This window comes from Vidua chalybeata, chromosome 18 (genome assembly GCF_026979565.1).
Source record: "Vidua chalybeata isolate OUT-0048 chromosome 18, bVidCha1 merged haplotype, whole genome shotgun sequence".
In the NCBI taxonomy this organism is placed as follows: Eukaryota; Metazoa; Chordata; class Aves; order Passeriformes; family Viduidae; genus Vidua; species Vidua chalybeata.
This window is the reverse complement of record NC_071547.1, coordinates 5,996,056-6,018,488: the sequence shown is the minus strand read 5'-3', so window position 1 is coordinate 6,018,488 and position 22,433 is coordinate 5,996,056. Positions and strand designations below refer to the sequence as shown.

Sequence of the window (22,433 nt, the reverse complement as noted above, 5' to 3'; positions counted from 1 at the left end):
AGAAGGCTCCAAAGATGTCCTCATGGGATGTCTGAGAGTCATCTGATGGCAGAGCCAGGCTGAAACTATTTAAAAGAAACTTTATTGTGTTTGTCTACTAATTGGTCTTAATTCAAAACCTGAAATGATTACTGGAGGTTACAGCACCTGCATACATTATAAGAATTGCATTTGAAATTCCTGTGCTCCTTTAGGGCCTGATTGAGTGAAGAAAGGACAAGTGTGATGGACTTCAGAAGGAATGAGTGAACCCTAATTTCTGGGTCTGAGTAGGAGTGTGAGAGCACATCCAAAGCAATCCTCTTGAGATCTGTTTTTCCCATTCCTGTTTCCAGCTGTGTTGCCACGTTGTGGTGACAGGTTCCTGGTGGCTTGCAGAGTTTCTGACAGATCTTCTGTGGCCAGCTCACCCTCACTGTCCCTGATGCCCCAGGGGGGAGAGGTGGTGTCGTTTTCTGTCTCTGCCTCCCCTCCACTTGCCAAGAGCAGCCCTTGGGGCCAGTCTGGCAGCAGTCTGCTGAGGACAGCGTGGCAGCACCACATCACAGGCATCCTGCCTGTGCACACACATCATATTCCTTCTTCTCTCCCTTCCCTCACCCTTCTTATCCCTCATCAAGAAATCCATTGGCTCCCGAACACTTGTACTGCAGGAATGTGGAGTCTCAAGCTGTGATGCCTTGGAATGGCTGCCTAGAACAGAGGCTAGACAGAGCTGGGAGGACAAGGTGGGTATTTATCAAAGGCCTTCAAAAGATACACCCTGGGCAGCCAAAAGCCTTGCAGAGGCTACACCCAAGATGGGCAATGGTCACAAGATTTTCAGGCAGATATAAATGTGGTCTATTTGCATATCAGGCATTAATCCTCCGATTAGAGCTTCAGGTAATGAAGTCATATTCTCCTAGTTTGCTCCTTCCCTGATTTACTTTTGTCTATACTTTTCAGGGCCTGAGGCTGCCCCAAAATGAGCACTAGTCCATGATCTGTACTTACTTATAAACATGTATACACAGACTTATATGCACATACACGCAGATGAGTTATCAAGATGGGGAAACAGAATGTGTGCATGTCCTTGGATCACAGGCTCAGAGGAATTGTTTTGTCTAACTAAAATGTGAAGACAATTAACTACACTTCCTATGGAGTTTAGAGCTAGGCACTGATGCAGCGTAGGATTTGAAAAATACGAAATCTAGAATCTTAAGGCATCAGCTGCACTAGTGCATGTGTTGGGCTGGCTGGTGGGTCTGTGACCACTGAGCTGTGAATGGAGCTGTATTCCTACCCTCTGTCTGTGGCTCAGCCTGTCCTGCTGCTGGCCCAAGCGTCTGCTGCCCTGACATCGTGCCTGTAGCCGAGAGGCGCCGATCTGCCAGACCCCACGAGCCTCAGAGAGCTCCTGACAGCTCAGCTCCAGTTAGCTGCAGTTCAAGGTCAAACAGGACTTTAAAATATGAATAAATGTCAGGGTTTGCTGGCACATCGATCTCAGTCTTTTTGATTACTGCCAGATCACATGAATAAATTAGCCTTGACAGGTGCGATAAATTGTATAGACTACTGATCTCAAACAGTAAATGTTAGAGAAGGACGTGGAAGGCCTGGAGGGGAAAATACCCTCTGCAGATGCTTGCATTAAATGAGGTGAGCTTTGATACAGTGCTCAGGGGGTGATCTTCAGGCAGAAGGAGGCCTTTTGTTCATTTGAGATTCTGTGCCAAGCCAGGGCACATCTCTGACTGTGGTATTGATTTCCTTTGTCAGAAGGAGGTTGGGTTGCTGTGTGCTGTGAAGAGAGAGAGCTCTGGTGCCTGTCCCACCCACTGCCCTCCCACCCTTCCAGGGGTGTTAAAATGACCTGGGCTCAGGCCTTCTGGGTCCCAAACAGCAAGCAGGTCTCTAACTACAGTAAAACAGAAGTAGAAGGCATTGGAAGAGTCTCTTGATATGTTGTCATACTGTGCTGAACACTGTCAAGCCACAACTGAATTCTGCATGTCAGATCTTGGCTTGGCAGGGTCTTTTTACTTAGAAACCAATGCTGATATTTACAGAAACTCACATGACACAGAGTACTTGCTTTCTTTCTCTGTGATTTTCTGTAAAACATAACTGGGATGCTTCATTTCCATCTTATGTATGAATATTAGCAATGCAAATCACTAGGTAATTTTATTTTTAATAAGAGGTTTTTCTCTTTTGTTGATTGCTATATGAGCATGTGAAAAGAATGTGAGGATAGGGTGGGAGTTTTTTGCTCCTATTTCATATATCTCCACCTAAGAACTTTCAGTTTTCTTCAATCTACAATCAAATATTGTAATCCTCCCCAACATCAGATGCATCACAAAGCCAGATTTTTTGTCACAGACATGTCAACTTGTTCTTTTACTGATATCCTTTAATTAAGCATGCCCTCTTTCTGCAGCATCATGCACACATTCTGTCTCCCCATCTTGATAACTCATCTGTGTGTTTGTGTATGTAAGTCTGTGTATACATATTTATATGTAAGTAGAGATCATGGACTAGTGCTCATTTTGGGCCATTCTTCCTCACAAGGGCTTCTGTGAAATACTTGGATTTATGCTGAGACGCTGAGCTTCATAGTACAGCTAATCTGAAATGCACAATTTCAAGTGCAGAAGCATTTTTCTCTCCAAAAGCAGAAAGATATGGATGTGCTGTATTTTGTAGCAAAAGAATTAAAGAGAGAAACTTTGGGTTTGCCTCAATCGATTTTACAAAATGAAAGCAGAACAGAGTCTAAATTCAGTGGATTTTAAATTTTCATTGTGAGTGTTCTGCATAGCTCCATTGTCTTAACTAGAAATATACAGCCACCAGTTTTGTACATAAATTGTCCCCTTAGTACACATAATCAATAACATATGTATAATCTAAAAGAGACTCTTACAAATCTGTTGTTTATGTGCCAAAATGTTTGCGTGCTCTGATGAACTGATACATCTTCAATACATGTGTAGTGTTAGAATGGAAGGAGTTACTAAAAGGGATTTTTACCTGTATAGAACTGCCTTTTTTCATATAAAAAGAAGGTGGGGTAGACAGAGATCAAGACAGAAAAGGCTGGGAAGAAGAAAGGGCCTTTCCTAATACAAGATCTTCACCAGATGGATGGTATCCTGCACTCACAGGGCTAAGGATGGTGTTAAGAACAGTGATGAGAGAATGGGGTGTGTGACAGAAAGGAGGGTCAGCCGTGGTACTGAGTGGGAGGAAGCAAATTGCCTAGCAAGAAGGATTTTGAGAATCATAGAGGAGCTCTGGGAAGATTAGCCAATGCAAGCAGGTGTCTCCAAGCCTCAAAATGTGTGCTTTTCTGATTACTGGTATTAGAGGGAAAAAAAAATATAAAATGTTTACAAAGCAATAGGGAGGAGGATGAAGATTATATTTTGAGGGCCAGGGAAGTATTGTGCCAGACTTAGGAATTGCAGAAAAAAAAATGCTGTTGAACTAAATAGATAAGAGAGAAGCATTAGTATTGCTAGAACTGGGTCTTCTTGAACACATGCCAAATGAAACATGGGGGGATTTGCTCCTAAAAGTCAAATGATCTTCAGTCAAAAGGCTGCAGAGATTATTAAGGATATTTTTTTGCTTTCCTACAAAAGTGCTTGCCTGTTTCCACTCATAATATCCATTATTTTTCTGATCTGGGGGTAGGGCAGCAGAGTGGGACATGGCTCTGATTCTGTGTCAAACCAAGCTTTGCCAGGAACCTTGTGAGAGGAGAGGTGGAGTTTTGGTAAAGTCAGTTTAGAAACTACCTGTGGTAGTACCAACTGCTTGAAATGAACCTGGCCCATCCCTGCAGGGGATGGAGTTGTAGATAATAGATCATGGAGCCAAGCCCAGTGTTCTTCAGTGAGCACCCTCAATGTTAAGCCAGACCTGGTATAAACTGAATCAGTCCATTGACTTCCTACTTTACCTTGCCTCCTCCTTCCCATCTCCTCCCTAGGCCGTTTTTTAGCTTGAGGGTCAATGTGTTTTGCTCCTGGGGTTGTGCTGAGGTGTTCCCTGGGCCGCAGCAGAAGTGGGAAGGGATGTTGGAAAGCTGCATTCAGACCCAGGCTGGTGTCACTGTGTGCTCAGTAGCATTGTAGGTGCTTTCATTCATACAGGTTACTCGTGGTTGTCTCCAGCTGGAAGCTCAGCAAAAATAATTGCTGAGGGAAATGTGGTTCATTTTTCTCTTTCCTCATTAATCCCTATTCCGTATCTCTTCAGGAAGATGCAGTGATGTGTCTGTCTGCTATAACTTACTTTCTCTCCCTCTGCCTATTTTAATTAGGCACAGCCCTGTTGTCCATCTTACTGGAGCAACGTTTCCTGTCATGTCAAATGTCAAAGGCAGTTCCTACATGAAAATATAGCAAATTCTCACACTTATTAAGATGTTTTTTTTAAGATCTTTACACAAAATTTTGTCATTCTGCATACCTTGTGGGGCATTTTTTTCTGGAGTCTAGATGTGAAGGGCTGACTGTCAGCCACATCCCTATTTATCCCTAGGTGCTTTCACAACAGTCTCTGGGCTAAACACAGATCTGCTGTCAGTTCTGCCTGGTAGTGTTTCAACATACAGAACCAAAGCAGGGCTGAGGAAGGTGTTGATGTAACCAGGCTGGTTGTGTGACAGGCACCAGCTTGGCAACCATGACAATGAGATGCAGAGGGAGGTACATGTTTGACTTTGCTCAGTTCTCAGCCCTGGCAGGCAGGTGAGGTGTGCAAGCAGCACTCATTAAATCCTCCCTAAGGCAGTCATGGAGGTTTGGATATCTTTTGCATTTTGCATGTGGAGCTGGCAACAAGGGAAGTGTTTTGTGGGGATGGTGGAGATGAGGCACTGAAGTGTGTGAGACAAATGCCCAGGACCAAATCATCCTGAGCTGTCCAAGGGCTGTGTTGAAAATTCATACCATTTTCCCACCTTGGTTCAGCTTTCTTCCCAGTCTTAAATCCTTTCTTTCTGGCAAGTCTTTAGACTTTTTCTCCACCTTCTGTCTCCTGCCTTTGCCAATGTATCTCGTTCTATTTCATCACTCTCCTGTCCCTCCCTCCGCCTTTCCTGGCTCGGCTCCACCAGACCTTAATGTTCCACATTCTCCTCTAGCTGTGCCAGTGACTTATGAGCTCAGTGCTGCTGTGGACACCAGACCTCTTAAGTACCTTAGCAACTCCCAGGAAAGCTCATAAATGTCTTTCACAATGGATGTTCAAAGTAAGAGAAGTGTTAGAGGTTTGAGGAGTTTCTTGCTTAATAGGAGAAGCCTAGACTAGATGAGAAGGGGAAAACCTTCTCAGGTTACTATTACTTAGGGTAGAAAAATATAGATGCCTTTTCAATTGCAAGAACAGCTAACCAGATGTCCTGTCTATGACAGGAAGTGAGAATGTAAAGGGAATGTTTTCATTTGAGCAGAAATTAATTCAGAGGAAAAATAGAAGAGGCTTATGTTTTGTAGGGAAATTAGCCTTTGTTGATCATAGAGCTTTCTTTTGACATCCCCTCTGACTGTAGAAAGATAGTGGGGTAAAGACTTCTAGAGGTGTTATGCATTTGAAAGTAAAATTTGAAATAGTGACCTCAGGAAATGAACACATAGGTGAAGGTAAATAGAATCTGATTAATGAGTTGAAGGAGGGCCGGACTTGGATGCACAGGGAGAAGTCTCTGAAACCCTCAAGGTCTCAAGAATGAATCCTGTTCTGAGGTTTGTCTGCTGTATCCCTTGTACCTCTGTTATCTCTTGCCTGATTGTCTCTTCTGCTCCTTTGGTCTCTCTTTCTCTGTGTGGCTGCTTGTTTTTTAATGCTGCCTTCTTTCTTTTCATCCACTCATTCCCCTCAGGTAGTTGGACAAAGTAGCTCAGAATTATCTCATGCTAATGAGAATCCAATGCTGCCTTTCTCCCACTTGATGAAAACAGACCTTGAGGCCCCACACTGCACAAGGAGCAGATTGCATAATATGGACACAGTTTTAGTACAAAAACAATCATGGGGTGTAGAAGTGGAACAGAAAACAAATTTTAAATCTTTACAGTGCCTTGTATCATTAAATCCTGGAAATTTGGGCTGGGGGAATCCCTCTTAATGTCCAGGGCAGCCAAATTGTTTCAGGGATGGTTTTAATGCTAATAACTGCTGGATATCATAGACAGGTTGTTTTGGTTGATTAATTTGGATGTTTCAGCTTATGTGCATGAGTATTCCCAAACTAGTCAGGGGTTTTGCCAATAACTTGGCTGTGGTGGCATCAAGCTGTGGCTGACACTAACTGTGCCAGCTGATGAATTTTGATCCAGTCAGTCTTTTCTCTCACTTTGAACCAAAACATCAAAGTACCTATTTATTTTTTTTTAAGCAATCACCTGTGGATTTCTATTGGTTTGCATTAGTAAAATGTTACTGGAGGGTGTCTCAGGGAGCAGTTCCTGTGGATGTTCAATGCCACATGATTTGAACACCCTATCAAAGAGGTGTGCACATGCATCAGCCTGCATGGAAGGCTGTGTTTTCACTGAATGGTCATGGTGGAGGTTAAATGAGTGAACCCATGCACACACTGCAATATTGCTGACATTCAAATGGCCAAATCCAATCTAAAGGATTGGTGTCATCAGTCTGAGAGACACTACCTAGTGTCTGCAGTTATGCTTTTGTTTCATGTGTATTTAGGAGGTGACTCCTCTGGGTGTCTGTCTTAATGGGTTTTGGCTTCTGGAGAACATAAGCCTTACGTTTCAGGGGAACCTAACTCTCTATCAACTTGACTGCCCAACAATAGGAGCACTCTGTCACTGGTGTTTCTTAGTGATTGACAGTCAGGAAGGCACTCTAGACTGACAACTTAACACTTTTCTACATATCCTTTAGCTAGGTTCAAGTGACATCCATGTGTTGGCTCCAGACAGTAATTTATAAGGCTCTGTCTACATCTCAGACTAGTGCCAGATGAAGCATTAGGTGTCATCAGCTGTGACAACGTGGTATCCAGATTTCCAGCCCAAATCTGGGCTGGAATGTGGTGTATGTTCTGCTGTATGTAGGCATCAAGAACCAAGGAAACTGATAAATTGTTGTTGGGGTTCATTTTCAGAGTAGTGTCTGGGCAATTCCGTTAATATTAATAGGAATTTAGCAGATAAATCTCCTTGAATAACTTTTAGAAAATTTACCCTTAATGTGCCTTACATTTCAATAGGCTGAGCTATGTTTTGAAATTCCATTTGAGAAGGGTAAAGTGATCGATATAATAACAAGGGATATGCAAAAAACAGTGGGATGCATATTTCTGTGTGACACTAAAGACTTACAGTACTTTTAAATCAGAGCATCCTGGAATACTATTAATGAAATCCCCTTTAACCTTAAAGAGTAATTTTTACTAAGTGATCCACAGGGGATTTGGCTGTTAAATTTCCATTAACAGTAATGGGATTCACAGTATTACAAAGCAAGTTCCCCACTAGCCATGCTGAAATTCTACCCCCTGCAGCAATTAATCATGCCCGTTGGGCTCGTTAATGGAAATATGGAGCAAATTATCTGGCTAATCATGATCTGTGATCAATTGGCTCTCCTGCAATAATTGATTGCCAACAAGTCAAAGCCAACTCACAGCTTTTGTAGCCAAGTGACAACAGGACACAGGGGTGTCCCTGTCACAGGTGAAAATGCCAAGGCAGCTGCAGCCCATGGAGATCACAAACCAAGGCCTGCAAACAGATGTTCCTCCTTGGATTTTCCTGTCTTCCATCTCCTGGGTAACACTTTTCCAGCAGTCCTGCAGGGGCTTCCTACTTTGCCCTGGGTGTAGCGGTCTCTTCTTTTTTTTCCCCCCTTTTTTTTTTTTCATGCTTGGTTAAATCTAAGCCACTTAGTTAATTGGTTTGAGGGCCTTTTTCCTCACTAGCATTCTGTGAAGGCTTCACATTCTGCCAGAATGTACCTTTAGCTGGGCTGCAGACTCAACTCTTGAGGCTATTTTTTGATACACATGATGGTATTATGGTTAAGCTAACTGGCAAACATGCAAATCCAGGAGTACCATGCAAAATCAATAGCATTTCTTCAGGCAGCAGCCCACTAATTTATAGCCACACTGCATGACTCTGTCGTTTTCCTAATGAATTCTCCAGTGTGCAGGGGTGCACTAAACAACAAAGATAAATACTGGTGTGCAGAGGAGCATAATGCAGATTTATAGCCATAACAGCACACAGAGTACAGATGTTTTGCATGCAACCAAGATTGCTTTATGAGCTTTTGCAAGTAGGGGTATCTGTATTGTAACTAAGGACTGTTTTTCAATGGAACTTGAAATTAATAAAGCAACAGGAATCTTCCTAAAATACATTTTGGCACCATCCCAGCAGCAGTGACTTCTGCATGCCCCCCATGTGGTTCAGCTCTTACTGAGAGCTGTCTGATGGCAGAGGCTGGGTGCTAAAAAGGGAGAATCCTTAAGATCACCTGAGCAGCTGTGACACGGATGTCATTGAAAAAGGACACTTACAGGAACACGAGGCAAATCTTAAAGTCTCTCCCAGAATGTGCATTAGGTTAGCCAGGCACCCACACAATGAAGAGCTTTTCATTGCCCACTCTCTCAATTGGCACAGAAACATTTACTGCCTTGTTATTAATTTTTATATATTCGCGAGCTTTTTTCTGTGGAAATCTTGATTTTGTTTTTCTTCTTGCTGGGGAAAATAAACCAAACTGCTTCTGTCGTTCTGTGTTTCTGTGGGGAACTTTACTAATGTACATAATATGCAACAGCTGATGGCAAGTGATAAGTTGCTGATACCACGGGGAGCTCTGGAATGAGTGGTTTACAAAGCCGAGTAAGTAATAAAAGTCCATAAACAAGACACTCCATGGAGCATCAGAGTGACAGAATTTTGGCTCCAAGATTGAGGCTGTTTGGCTGGTATTGGAAATCCATATAACATCCTTCCCTCCTGGCATCTGCTACTTTGAGAAGGTTCAGTTCATTACAATAACAAATTTCAGCTAAGCCTGATTGCAGTCTGTGGCCCCTTGGATGGATGGCCTTACTGGAACATCCCCTAGCTTGGACTCACACTGCTGGGTGCTACAAGACAGGGCCTCTGTGGTCATTTGTCACTCCCTGACTCTAAGCAGGGCACATATGCTGATTTGTAGTTAATCCAGGTGATCTTTGTAGCCTTTCTGATCAATCCAACCTAATTAAAGGAGTAATTCCCTGGTTTTAGGTCCAATTTACCTTTCCAAGATGGTATGAATGCCTGCAGCTGAACTAATAATGAGGTAGCATCTTAGAGCCAATTAAGTGAAAATGAATCAGTAGAGCCCATTAGACTTAGTAGAGTTCAATAAGGGATGGAGCAAGTGAATTTTTCCTTGTTAGGAACTCTGGTGTCTTATGGAAAGTTAGAAAAGTCTCAGCAAGCACCTTCTCACACAGGAATGTCAGGCTCTGAGTTCCTGAAAGCAATCACTCTCTTCAGCTAGCAAACTGATGGCTTCCTGAAACAGCTGTGCCTCGTAGAGGTTAGGCATTCAGAGCAGCCTATATGGAACATATTTCTGGTGTTATTTTTGTGAATATTCTTGCAGATCAGCCCTTGTCCATAAAAAGATTCCATTAATAAAACCAGCTGTGGAATAGGAAGGCAGAATGGTGTTATTAGTAACTGCAAAACGCCTTCAAAGCACTATGCATCATCCAAATAATTTACTAAATGGTTTCTGAGAAGAACTATTAATTAACTGGCAAGAATGAGCCACATTAACATTTGTTTATTGCACTATGTCTGTTGGCCTCATGTGCTTGGACCAGAAGAGAAATTATCACAGAGGGGCAAATGTTAGCTGTGCCCTGCATGGACAGAATATCTCAGTGATTCACACCCTGAAAGCTGCTTGGGATTAAGGCCAGATGTGAAGCTGTGGTGCTGTAGCTGTTTGAGCCTCAGTTCTGCCCTCCTGTCCTGCCTGATTCCCAGTCCTCCAGAGAAACAATTCAGTGGTTGTGTTTTAATTAGATATTTAATACTGTGCAAATCAATCTGATGAGAAGAAATAACACATTACCAATGTAATTTAAAATATGCATTTGTTTTTCTCTTCTGAAATGGGACAGATTTCTAACATTGATTCATTCTGTAATTTGTTTTTTCTCTATTGAAAAGTGCATTTCAATAATCCCCATGATACAGAAGAAAAAAAAAATCAGTTTTTTTTCAGTCCTTCTCTCTTTTCTGCTTTATTCACATCTAGCCGTGTTTCTCTCATCTTTGCTTCTGTGTGCAGATCATTAGAGTTTGTTCATGCACAGGTAGAGTGGGATGTGCTGGTATTGGAGAAACACACTTTAAGCCTGAATTTGTTCCTGCATCCAGGTTATCACTAGAACAAGATGAATCAACTTGCTTCTCATTTTCCCCTTTGAGGAGAGGGAATAAAGAACAAAAGGTGTATTGTGTTTACCTGAATGCTAAAAAAAACCCACCACACAGTGGCAGCGTTTGTTGCTGTAACTCAGCCCGTTCAGAGTGTTAGAAAGGCAATGGGTGAGTTAGAAAAGGCTGCTTAAATATCAGTATCAGGCTGTAATACAAACCTTGGGCTCAATCTACTGCTTCTTCCAGTGTGAGATATCCATGAAGTCATTAGGTGGATTTTCTCCTCGTGTGCTGTATCATCTACACTGTTCTTTTTTCACAAAGGGGAAAAAGCTAATTGAATGATTCAGACGTGAACAGAGCTGGTTATCACGAGTGCCTTACACTTCCTTGTCATGTGCAAGTGGGAGAAGATGGTTGTACAGATGATGAGCCTATTAAAAAATGGATCTATTAAATAGATCCATGTCTTTGGTTTCAGTGATGAGATCTAAGTCAGAGCCTGATGTTACCTTGCTTTGCAGGTGAAGTTTTCAGTAATACATTACACATGTCTTGTAAGCAGCTGCTGTGGACAGAATCTCCAGCCAGTCTGGTGTGTGAGCTGCTGTCAGGACATCTGGCAGCCCTGGGCAGTGCTGAGCCATGTTTGCATGGTCATGGGGGTTTCATTTCATTAAAAAAAAAATAAAATGCTGTATGGGGTGCAGTAGGTTGACAGTGTGAAAGGCTTTTCTCTGCCTTTGTTCCAAGCATCTCAGTGAGGTTGTTTTCCTTCTTGTCTGTTGTCTCTGTGTTTACCAACTCCAGTTTCAGATTGCTTTAGATTGCTCCTCCAGCCAACATAAATGTGTTTCACTCTTCAGTGTTTCAAAAGGATGCCACTAAACTACTTATTCATGTCAACACTGAAGACTAAATCACTTCTCTCACTTACATGTCTGTGACAAATTTCAAAGTGTTTTCAGAATTTGACACATCCTTTCAGTGAAGATGTCAAAGAAACTAATGTCTTGCTGATTTGATTCAGAAAGAGTGAATCAATTCTAAGTGTGAAGGAAACATCTGTGTGCAAAGTTGCCTTAAACTGCTAACCCAGATCTGCCATGTAAAGAGAATTCCACCTCAATTAGAGATTTCAGAGTAGCCCACTATGTTTAGTTATACACATTCACTTCGATATCTATCAGTTAACTGGTCTTAATTAGCTCAGTGTTGAAAAGCCCTGAAGTATCTGGATCAAAAGGAAAAGTTTTATATTGTGTCCTGCAGCACAGAGCCCTTAAGTGCATTTTCCATTGTTCTAGGGCCACATGTTGTGCTGGTGGGAGAGCCCTGGGCTCAGTGACTTTTGTTCATGGATAAATATATATATTAGACATGAAAACAAATATCTGAGGACTCAAAAATATTGGTCTGGTAGTGAGGAACAAGAGAACCTTTCCAGAAGGAAGAATTTGCATGGCAAAGATTAGAAAGTGTTTAAATTTGATTCTTACCTCTTCCCCGAGTCCTAGGCTATATCTTGTTCTGCTTTTTGTCAATCTCAGACTTCCTTAACAACTTTCAAGCATCTGTGAGAGTAAGAAATATGTTAGCCTAACCTCTTGGAGACAAGCTCCCATCTAGCATAAGAATCAGCTCAAAGTTCTGGACTATAAATTTTGTTCTTGCCATTAGAGCTGAGAACTCTGAGCTGAAGATGGACTAAGAAAGAACAACATTCAGACTTTTGAAAAATTGCCTCTGATTTACAGTGGTGACACAAAGCTAAGTATTGAGTTATCAGCACATTCATCACTAGATTTAGTGCAGTGTCTCAAGATAACTTTCTTTTTGAACTGTGTTACTGTCTGATTTTTGTGAAGCAACCTAATGTTTCTTTTTCATGCACCTCAACTACCCCTTTGTGCAAGTTATTACCCATCACTTCCTTTGGGCTTTATTTATCTGCCCTGTGTAAACCTGCTGATACTGCATTTTCTTTAACTTCTGAGATATGTCCTAAAGCTTGGTTATGGCCAGTGATAAAGGGGTTATGTCCCATTCTCAGTTGACAGATGAGTATGGTTTCCTTGAAATTGGTAATGAGATGCCAGTCCACACCAGTTCAGGATATAAACCAGGAAGCTGTACTGGATCCAGAGGCATGTAGCACTTAAATTTTATTTATTTCTCAAATGTGTTAAAAAGCCTTGTGTGAAATGTTTCTGCCTTAGCAAGCTGAAAGCTGTTGATGTTTTTCCAGACATCATCCTTTTAGAGCTGCAATCCTGAAGAATGCTGAAAGGTGCCAGACTCAATGTTTCTATAGTCATGTACCAGTGAATCAGAACAGCTTGAATTTAGTGCTGGGGGTTTTTTGACAGCTTGGAAATGCCTTATGCCATTGGAACTCATGCTCCGTGCATGGGATTCGCTCCTTCAGCTGCTCAGAGGACAAACCTGTCAAGTTCATACCTTGTGCCTGCTGAGATGTGAAATAGGACCTTGTAATATTAATTTTTCCCCTGTCTGCCTGTTCTTCCCCATACTCTTGCCTTGAGATTATCCTAATGGCATTTCCCATGTGCTGACTTGGGGTTTTATTTCCAAATTAAGCCTCCTGTCCAGAGTGACCTCTCTTTCCCATTTTAAAGACCAGACACACTGGGTTTTGTGAAGGGTTGTGTGACCCAGCATAGGAATTGGACCTGGGTGCTGAAACTGGGTCAGTTCCCAGGTAAGTGGCTCAAGAAGAAAATTAGCTGTTCTGGAGAAAATAAAGTCCTTATGACTTCCATCAAAATGCCAAGAGGCTTTTCATTTTCCAGGGTCAACCTTGCCAGAAGGGGTAGGCTTCTTGATCCTTCTTTATTTTGCAGGGTCTGGTAATAGCAGTATGGGGCCATGTGGACACAAGTAAAGCTGCAGCACTTAAAAAATTGTATTAAAGTAGAGATCAAGCAGGGTAAGGAAAGGAGAGTCAGTATCTGGGGACTGAGAAGCCACTTCAAAGGAAAATGATGTCAGGAAAGAAAATCTGAAGGCAGGACATTAAATTCTTTCAGTGTCCCTCCATTATCCGTCTGCCTGTTGGAACATCCTCGAGTGTTACAGCAGCTGAAACTGCTGAGGGGGAACAGTGTGAAAGATAATAGAAAAATAATCTCTTTATAAGAAGTGGGGGCTAATGCCCAGAGGCATCTTGACAACAAACAAATAACAAATCCCTTGCACAAAGGAGAGGTACTCAAATAAGGCAGCAAGCCTCCCTGTCATCAAAGCCTGCTGAACAAAGCTTCTCTTGTAAGCCCTGCCCACTTGCTTGCAGTAGATAAATACCACTAAACCTTTCCCAAAGAAGCTTAAGAAAACTAACAAACAAATCACAAACAAAACAAACAAAAAAATTCTATGAACCTGCAATCTTGGCTCTTTGCCCTGTCAAATGCCCAAGACATATTTATTTTGATGTGCAGCCAATAGAGACAATTCAAAGAAAAATGAGGGCCAGGTCCTCTGATAATGTAAATCTTTCTGACTTGATTGCTAGCCCAAAAAATCAAGTGGAGTGGAAGCAATAAAGTAATTGTAATAATAAATATTATTTTGGCTAGCAGGTTAGTGCCTTTTCCTTCCTCTCCCCCTTCCCAAGCACATGTGCTGTCACATTTCTGTTTCTTTATAAAGCCAGGTGTGCATCTGATTTGAGGAACAATCAATTAAAAGGGTGAAATTTTCCAGAGGATGTTTGATGACCTGGATGTCCAAATCCCATTGAATTTTCACTTGAAAATTTCCCTGGTAACACTTTGGCTGTAGTTCTGTCAGATCCTCTCTGCAGGGAGCTTACAGCACTGTAGCACACCTTAGATTTAATTTCATACTTGTGGTGTTACTTTTGCTGAGGTGTTTGTTCAATTGGAATGATCTGGAACTTAGCACTGGGGCATTTTTCCTGAAGCAAAAACACTTTGTGGAAGGATGCCAAGAGTGAGTATATATCTATCCCAAATACATATATATATATATATATATATATATACACACACCATATCCTAAAATTATACATATGTTTATGTGATTTTAATATTTTGTATCAAAGTAACCACCATGTCATTTTAATGACTGACAAGGGAACATGCTCCCAAAATTTAAATAGTGTGTCAGAGCACCCATACATGTAGTAATAACAGGATTCACATATAAAAACAACAATAGAATAAAAATCGTTCAAATTTTCTAACCCGATTTTCTGGGTAGGAGAACACAGTGGTTTGTGTTTATGTTGATTTTTCATTCAATAACTTGGAGAAGCTTTGGGAGGTGCACCAGCCAGACATTTGAGCAGACCCAAACTTTTACTGCATCTCTGGGGCTTTGCCATCAGTGAAGCATTCGTGCAAGTCCCCTTGATGTCAGCAGGAACTGAGTGCCTGGTTAAAGTTAAGCACATGCTGAAGGGTTTTGCTGCAGGAGATGGATGCAGGGGAGCTGGGAGGTGTCCTGTCTGTGTTATCCTGCAAAAATGAGTGCCTCAAACCAAACAGTTACATTTGAAAAGTGTTGTAGCGTTGATTTTCACAAAGACACCACAAAGAAATCTGTGAGAAAACAGCAGGGAGCTGCTCAAACCAATGTGGTCCTCCACTGAAAATGCATAACAGTGAGGAAGGGGATGCTGACTGGGAGGGAAGGAGGGAAGGAGGGAGGGAGGAAGAAATGATTGGGAAGTGTTATTAAATAGGTGCACCATCTCCATGGCTGTCTCTTTCCTTAGATAAAAACTGAGCTTTTAGGGAAGTTCCTGCCTTTGTTTAATCCGTTTTCTCCATTTGTCTGAGAGGACAGTGAGTATTTGAGGTAGGAGCTGGTTTCCTTTCAGTGTGTTTACAGTGCAATGATGCCCTCGTGTGATGCTGCATTGCCAGGAGTGATGGTGTGAACCAATGCACCTTTTAAAAAGCAGAACAATTAGAGCTTGTGCTCTTCAATGACTCAAATCACCAAATGCTGCCTCTGCTTTGTTTCTTCTGAATGACTTGAAGGAGTTGCAAAAGCTGCTCCCCTCTGACTTAGTGGTGCTGGCTTTCAGAGCTTATCTAAGATGAAAAATCACACTCATTTTAAGCAACAGGTTCATGAGAGACACCTCCTTACATTCCAGAAGCATTCCTGAGAAACAAAGTTATTAATATTGATTCTCATACCGTATGCTATTGGAACTGCAGAACAGTAAGGACCTGCTGACAAGTCAATGAGATTTGTCTTCTGAAGAATTTCACAAAAGCTGGATTTTTTTGTAACATTGTCTTTCAGTAGATAGGCTGAGTAGGGCTGTATTTTGAATTCAGTCAGGCAAAACTCTTGTCAGTTTCTGGCAGTTTTCTCCAAAGACCTTTTTCTTGCTCTGTTTTCTTTAAAACATTTAAAGTTTTTTTCAGGCAGCAAAATACTTTACCCACATTTCTACAGCCATTCCTTGTGGAGTTTGCCACTCTTCTCTTTTGAAGCACCCTTCAGGTTATATCAGAGCAATAAGAAAGTTGGGTTGTTTGTGGGATTTTCAGCCACAAATTTTTGTTTAAATTCTTATGCGGTGTCTTTATTGTGCACTTGGCTGAGCCAAGAGTCCGGATTCCCACTCATGGTATTTATGAGACCGTTTGCATTGTGGTGTCACCCTGTAATGCCAGGATGTGTGGCTGGATGAAAAGAGAGGGTATTTGATGGGATCTTTGTTTCTGAGTGCCAGGTGCAAAGGTCTGTGGGTCCAAGACTGGATTTCCAAAGTACTGCTGTGGAAGAAGGAAACAGTCGTATTAAAGCAGACAGGGAGTCACGTATTCAATAGGAAAAATATGTTTTATTAGTTGACATGCATGCATAGAAAAAGTAGGAAGTATTTGAGCACAGAGACGTTTCTTCATGTTTTTTTGTCCCTAAACAGCATGGTTGTAACATCACTAAGCATCATTTTACAGCAGGGGTGAAATTTGTTTTGTATCATTCAGCTGGAGAAAATGAGAGTGATGCTTCCTGCAAAATTTTACAGCCTTGGGCTGCTCTTAAAGAGTGTAAACAGAAATATCACATCTTGTTTTCCTGAATTCATTGCATTTTTAGCTGAGTTTTGAAAAGCAGCTGGTAGAAGCACCAGTTCCCTGGTGTGGCAGGACTGAGGTGGTTATGGGAGAAGAAGGTGCCTTGGTAGGGAGTGCTGGTGTCTCTGTGACAGAGGTTTGAGCAGGCTGGTTCCCTCCTCAGCAGCAAGCCCTGACATGTGGTCTGATGTCCAATGCTGTCACTCTTGTGCCTGCTAATTGCACTCAGCAGGTTCCCACCTGCTGCTGTCCGTGCCCACAACGCGTCTGCCACACGTGGCATCACCACATCCATGTTTCCTTGTGCTAAAAGCACTGTAAGGCTTCCAGAGAACAAAAAATAGAGTGGTGTCATGTACCTACTTCATCTTCAGTACCTTCAGATCCTCACTTTAAAATTTCATAGCTGACAAATGATGCTGCAGACTTTTCAGCAAATACACTGTGTGGTTCTTAGAAGAGCTTTTATCATTTTAAAGCCACAATGTTTCTCTCGGTTTTTCTCCTCTTTCACAAAGCAGATGCTTTATGTTTATAGGTTCAGTTTCTGTATTTCAGCTGATGAAAATGTATTTTGTTTCTTTCTGAGTGCAAGAGTTGCCTGACAGTGTGCCAGTGCCACTAATCACCTCACTAATGGCACAGCCAAGCACTTCCATGCTTCTGTGTTTGCAGGTACATTTTCCACACCAACAGATGGGCCAGCCTAATACAACTTGGAGCAAACTGTGAGTGCTCCAACCTACCCCAGGTGCTAAGGTTAGCCAGGGGACCACCAGGCAGCTGGGGTGTAAATGCTTTGTTCTTTCCAGGGCTGCAAAAAGGCAAGGGGAGCTGGAGACTAGATAATTTCTCCTTCAAGCTTCACTGAATTTCCTCTTCTGGACCTACTTGAGAGCCAAGTTTTGCTGTCCCAGTACCTGATGCCACTTTTAATTTTGCTTAGGGAAACACTGAAGAAAGCAGTCGCCCTGATGCTAACGTTTGTACAGACAGAACCTATTCTGTGGCTAAAAACGGCTGAAAATGATGAAAGCTGTATACACTGAAATATTCACTGTGTATAAATGGTTTAAATTGCTGCCCTTAAAGATCAAAGAATTTAAGAATAATTTACTCCATTCTTGTTGTAGATATCATCCACTGCAGACATAAAATACTGGTTTGTCCTAATATGTGTCTTGATCAAATTGCTGGGAGTAGTAGCCATAGCACAGATGACACTTCAGTTAGGGGACAATTATATTTAATGGCATTCCACTGGTGATGATCCACCCAACAGAAGGAGTGAGGTGCTGCACCGTGTGCTGAAGTAGGGAGTAGCACAAAGGGGGCCACCCTGCTCAGCCAGCATCTTCTTGCTGCTGCTAAATTGGGAAATAACTGCAGGTGGCTAAAATGAGATGCATTTGTTGACTTTGAGGAGCCCCAGATCTGCCATGTGCAAGCCAACAATCAGGGATATCTGGAGGACCCTCACTCTAAGTCAGCACAGAAAGTCCTGCCTAAATATGTGTGAGCAAATCATCAGTATTTCAAAACTCTGATGTCGATTTGTTAAAAACAAAACAAAAAAACCCTGCTCCAGGTTCTTTTAATTGCTTGGTATTTTTTCAGCTTCTGATTCTCCTGTGCCTTCAACAGAAGGCAATTTTATTATCTGCCCTTTACATGGAGGACACTGAAGAGTGGGATGTCTTATTCAAAAACTCTGCTTTTGACAGAACCAAGGATTCCAGGCAGCTCCTCTTCTCAGGGTTACAGAAATGCCCTACCCACAAGATTATGCTGCCTTCTTACACAGGTATATTGTGCATAGTTAATACCCATGAAATCAGTACCTGAATTTTCCACTGTCTCTTTATCATGCTGACACACGTTATTTTCAGCTTCTTGCTTTAGAAAACACACTTTATTTTGGCTTCTTTCATAGTTTCTATTAGAAGTAGTCATGGTTTGATATTAATGTTTGCAGTGCTTTTGACACAGTCTAAAGCATGAATATCTGAAACCAGCTCTGCTTTGTACATTTTTGTCAGCAGTTTAATGTCATTTCTCTTGCTGAGCAAGTGAATTTGTTCAGAATACAAAACGACTGTGATTTAAGAAAAGAAAACCTGCCTCCTGTGCAGCAACTTGCAGATGTGAAGTATCAGAGAAGTGAAACAAGGCAGGATTGGGGGGGGTGATTTCCATTTATTGATTAGTACATTTTTTGCTAACTTAGCCTGCTTTTGCTAAGCTCAACACTTTAAACAAAATTGTTCAAAACATATCACATTTATCAAATATTTCTAGATGATTGTTACTTTGGTTGTTGAGTTGTTTGGGTTTTTTTCCTGGTCAGACACAGAATGTCCTTCAATGATTAAATGCCATATCTGAATAACAAATTAACCATGTTATCTACATAGAGAACTCAGAATTCATCAAAACAAACGATGAGGACTGTTACTTGTCATCTGAAATTGTGTAATCACAGCTCTGCTGTGTTGTGTTTTGATTAAGTGGAAGATGATTACACAGATCCATCTCGCAGAGATGCAAGAGCACCCAGGGCAGATTTAATTCCATTCCTGTATAATAGAGCACAGTTTTAACTTCCCACTCAGGCCAGGGAAAATGCTTAAAACTGTGCATGTGTTTAAGTCTGTGCACCCATCTGCTTCATTTTCCTTTTCCAAATGAAGAAATGGATGGTGGAGCAGAATATGGACAGGAGGGAATGTGCAAATTTTGTTACCACAGTATAAAGCACAGACTTCAGATATTTAGCCAAGGCTGAGTACCTCAGGGCCACAAATTGGTTTCTTCAAGTTGTATTCTGAGCTGGAGTGAAGAACCAGGGCTGGCATTTTCCAGTTTGGTTTAGATAACAGGGACTGCTGTTCTGAATTAGCTTTTGAAGCAGTCAGAGGTTAGAATTGGAGCAGTTTTCTGTCCAGAATGAGGTCACTCAGAGGTCTCTACTTCTCTACAGTCATTATGACATCGAGGACGTTTTCTTCAAACCCTGGAAGTGTCAGCTGAGAAACTGAAAATATGAAGTTCAAAGTCTATTATCTGTACTATTTTCCTGAAAGCACATGAACACCCTCTACAATGCTTCTCCATAAGATAAAAAATAATGCAGAAATTTCATTTTAAAGTTCATTTTCTTTAAGGTAAGTTTAGAAACATGCTCAGCTCACTACATAGCTGAGCACAGCATCTAAACTACTCCCAGAGGTCCATAAGGCAAATTGCAGAAATATGCCACTAGTTTTGTTATCAGTTGGCTTCTCTTTATTTAATATGCTGAAATCATGGAGCATTCCCAGGTCCAGTTGTGGTAACAAATCAGGTGACAGGAGGGGATTACAAAAGCTGTTCTTCTGGCCAGCTGCTGCCTTTAGGCTGGTTTAGGTTCAGAGTAACTTCCCCACAGTCAATGAGTCAATGCAAATCGACAGCAGCCAAACTGAAAGTGCAGTTTAGTCTTAGTGCCAGAGGAAAAAAGAGAAGGAAACAGAGGAGATAGACTGTATGTCAATGATGTATTGTGGGGCACACCTCCTAGAGAGCATCCACAAGAGAGCACTGAGGCAGCTTTAAATGTTGAGCAGTGTTGATGATTGAGGTATGGGCATTTTCTCAGGTGAGGAAGCTTTTTACCCTCTGTGGCTTTTGATGTTCTGTGGGAAATATTCCTTATGATTTTGTGAAAAGAGACAGATTGTTACAGCGCATCAGACTAGGTACATAATGGAAAATTTTACTTGCACAAAAAAGGCTCATATAATTCACTTATGGCTGGGGTACTTGTGAGTTATTGGGCTTTCAGATGTGAGAAATAACCCTCATAAGTCATTGCTGCTATTGTGACCCATCCTCTTTTCCTTTACACACTGTTTTTCTTCCTTACCCTTCTTTCTAGCTGAAGCATATTACAATTATTTGATTAGATCTGTTACATGCTGCTCTATGGAGCAAAATGATGAGACTGTTCTCCCAAGTGAAGTTCTGTTTTCAAGAACGCCAATTTCATCCTGAGGTTACGTATGCTATTCTCTGTTTAAATGAAACCCAAAAATCATCTCTTCCCAGAATTTTGGTAGTCAACGTGTGAGTGCTCCAGAAAGTTCTTGCAAGATTAACTCTCATTTTTCACATATGTGGTGGTTTTCAGGCACTTCCAGGCTTTAGCTGAACGAGGAAGGTGAGAGACTGTTTCTGTGCCTTTTCCAGCCTCGCTGTTCTGGGGAGCCAAGTCTGTGCCTTTGGGAAGTTCACCCAAAGTAAAACCTGCCAGGGGGACAGTGGCAGGAGCTCTCCTTGCCCCCTCACTGGGCTTTGTTGCATTTTGACTCCCCCTCCATACCTGCAGCGGAACACTTTGGGGAGGTTATGCCTGTTGTGACAAGAATTAGTAATTCTTCACTGATGAGCCCATCGGTACAGCTTTGACAAATCTGGCTGGGCAATCAGATTGTACCAGTTGGTTTGTGGGGTCTCTGATGTCCTGAGTGTCAGCACACACCCAAGGCTGCTACCCACAGACATGGAGCTTTTCTCCCTCAAGCATCTTTGGCTTGATTTCATTAGCAAGAGGCACTACTTAGAAATGTGCCACTTTCTTCATAAAGTTTATTAGGTATTAAATTGTTTTATTGGGTATAAAATTGGTTTAGAACATTACATCCCAGGCTACTGTAGCTATAAAGATTTCAGCGGCAATTCATGAGATTCATGGAAAATTAGAGACAGCAAGACTTCCTAGGTAAATCAAAAAAAAGGAAAACCCACCCACACTGTATGTACTGCCTGAGGAGATGACTGCTAATGAGATAAGTGTGATGTACAGATCTGTTATAAAAAATTACATAAGTTGGAAAGATAGCAGGTTCTTCAGTAGATCTTCTCAGGGGTTTTTTCAGGAGCACATTTACTTGTTCAATTTGGAGTTAAAAGGAGCTTTTAAACTCCAGAGGAGCACTGCAGTGAGGAGAGACAGCCTAAGCAGGTTGAGGTATTGGCTGTGAATTGTTAACAAGCCAAAAACCTACAAGGCACTTAACCAGGCATTTAATTTTAACTGTGTGAGTGGTCCTGCTCTAGTCAATGGAATAACACAGGGCTGTGCAGTTAGGCAAGCAGTCAAGTGCTTGGCTGGATCTGGAACTACAGGCAATTGCAAATTGCTTTCCTGCCCTCAGTAAGGCCATGCTGCAGCAGCAGCCAAGCATCATTTCCTAACGATCTCAAAAGATATAAAGTTTCTCTTTGCACGTTTCCTTATGTAGGCAGGCAAAGGCAAAGCGCAATCTAATGGTTAAAAATGGAAAGTGGTTTAGAAGTAAGGTCCAGGTAGAGATAATCAACAGGGATACAGGGAAAGTCCTGACATCTGCCTTGGGACTGCCCTGCAGAGACACCCCAGAGTCCCTGGGAGTCCTGTGCAGTCACCCTGACAGGCTGGGAGGTGCCTTTGCTCGGCTGCTTGCAGAGGGTGGGTGTGGGAGCACCTCACTACACCTCCCCTCTTCCCACTAACTCTGCTGCTAGCTTTTTTTTACTTCAGTTTTAACCCAGCATCATATAACACCTGTCCCAAGGGCCAGCTTCAAAATAAAGTTTCCACTTTCTGCTGGAGAAAGACATCTACAGAGCATTTGCTTCTGAGGTGTTGTCACACAGCATGCTCAGTCCTGGCCATGGTGAGTCTGTTCAGTAATAGCTGTTTATTTGCTGCCTACTCTTGAGTTTATTCATGTAAAACCATGACTGTACCACTCACAGGTGCAGTAGGTGTGCTCTGCTTGATAACTTTTGGTTTGCTGCACATCCTTAGACATGAAAGGCAGAGGAAGACATTGTTCTTTTGTATCTTGCATCACCAGAAACTGATGCACTGTGCATTCATTATTTTTCA

At 41.9% G+C, this 22,433-nt stretch overlaps 1 protein-coding gene across 13 annotated transcripts in view; it reads left to right on the top strand.

Annotated features, from left to right (window-relative positions):
• The window catches only part of GALNT9 (polypeptide N-acetylgalactosaminyltransferase 9), a 132,322-nt gene that overhangs the window by 74,182 nt on the left and 35,707 nt on the right, over nucleotides 1-22,433 (top strand). Inside the window, exon 2 of one of the 13 annotated variants that reach the window (XM_053959545.1) lies at nucleotides 621-728. The exons of the other annotated variants lie outside the window; for them this stretch is intronic. The gene's annotated coding sequence lies outside the window, so the exon portion shown is untranslated. The remainder of the gene's footprint in view (nucleotides 1-620; nucleotides 729-22,433) is intronic. 13 annotated transcript variants of the gene reach the window in all.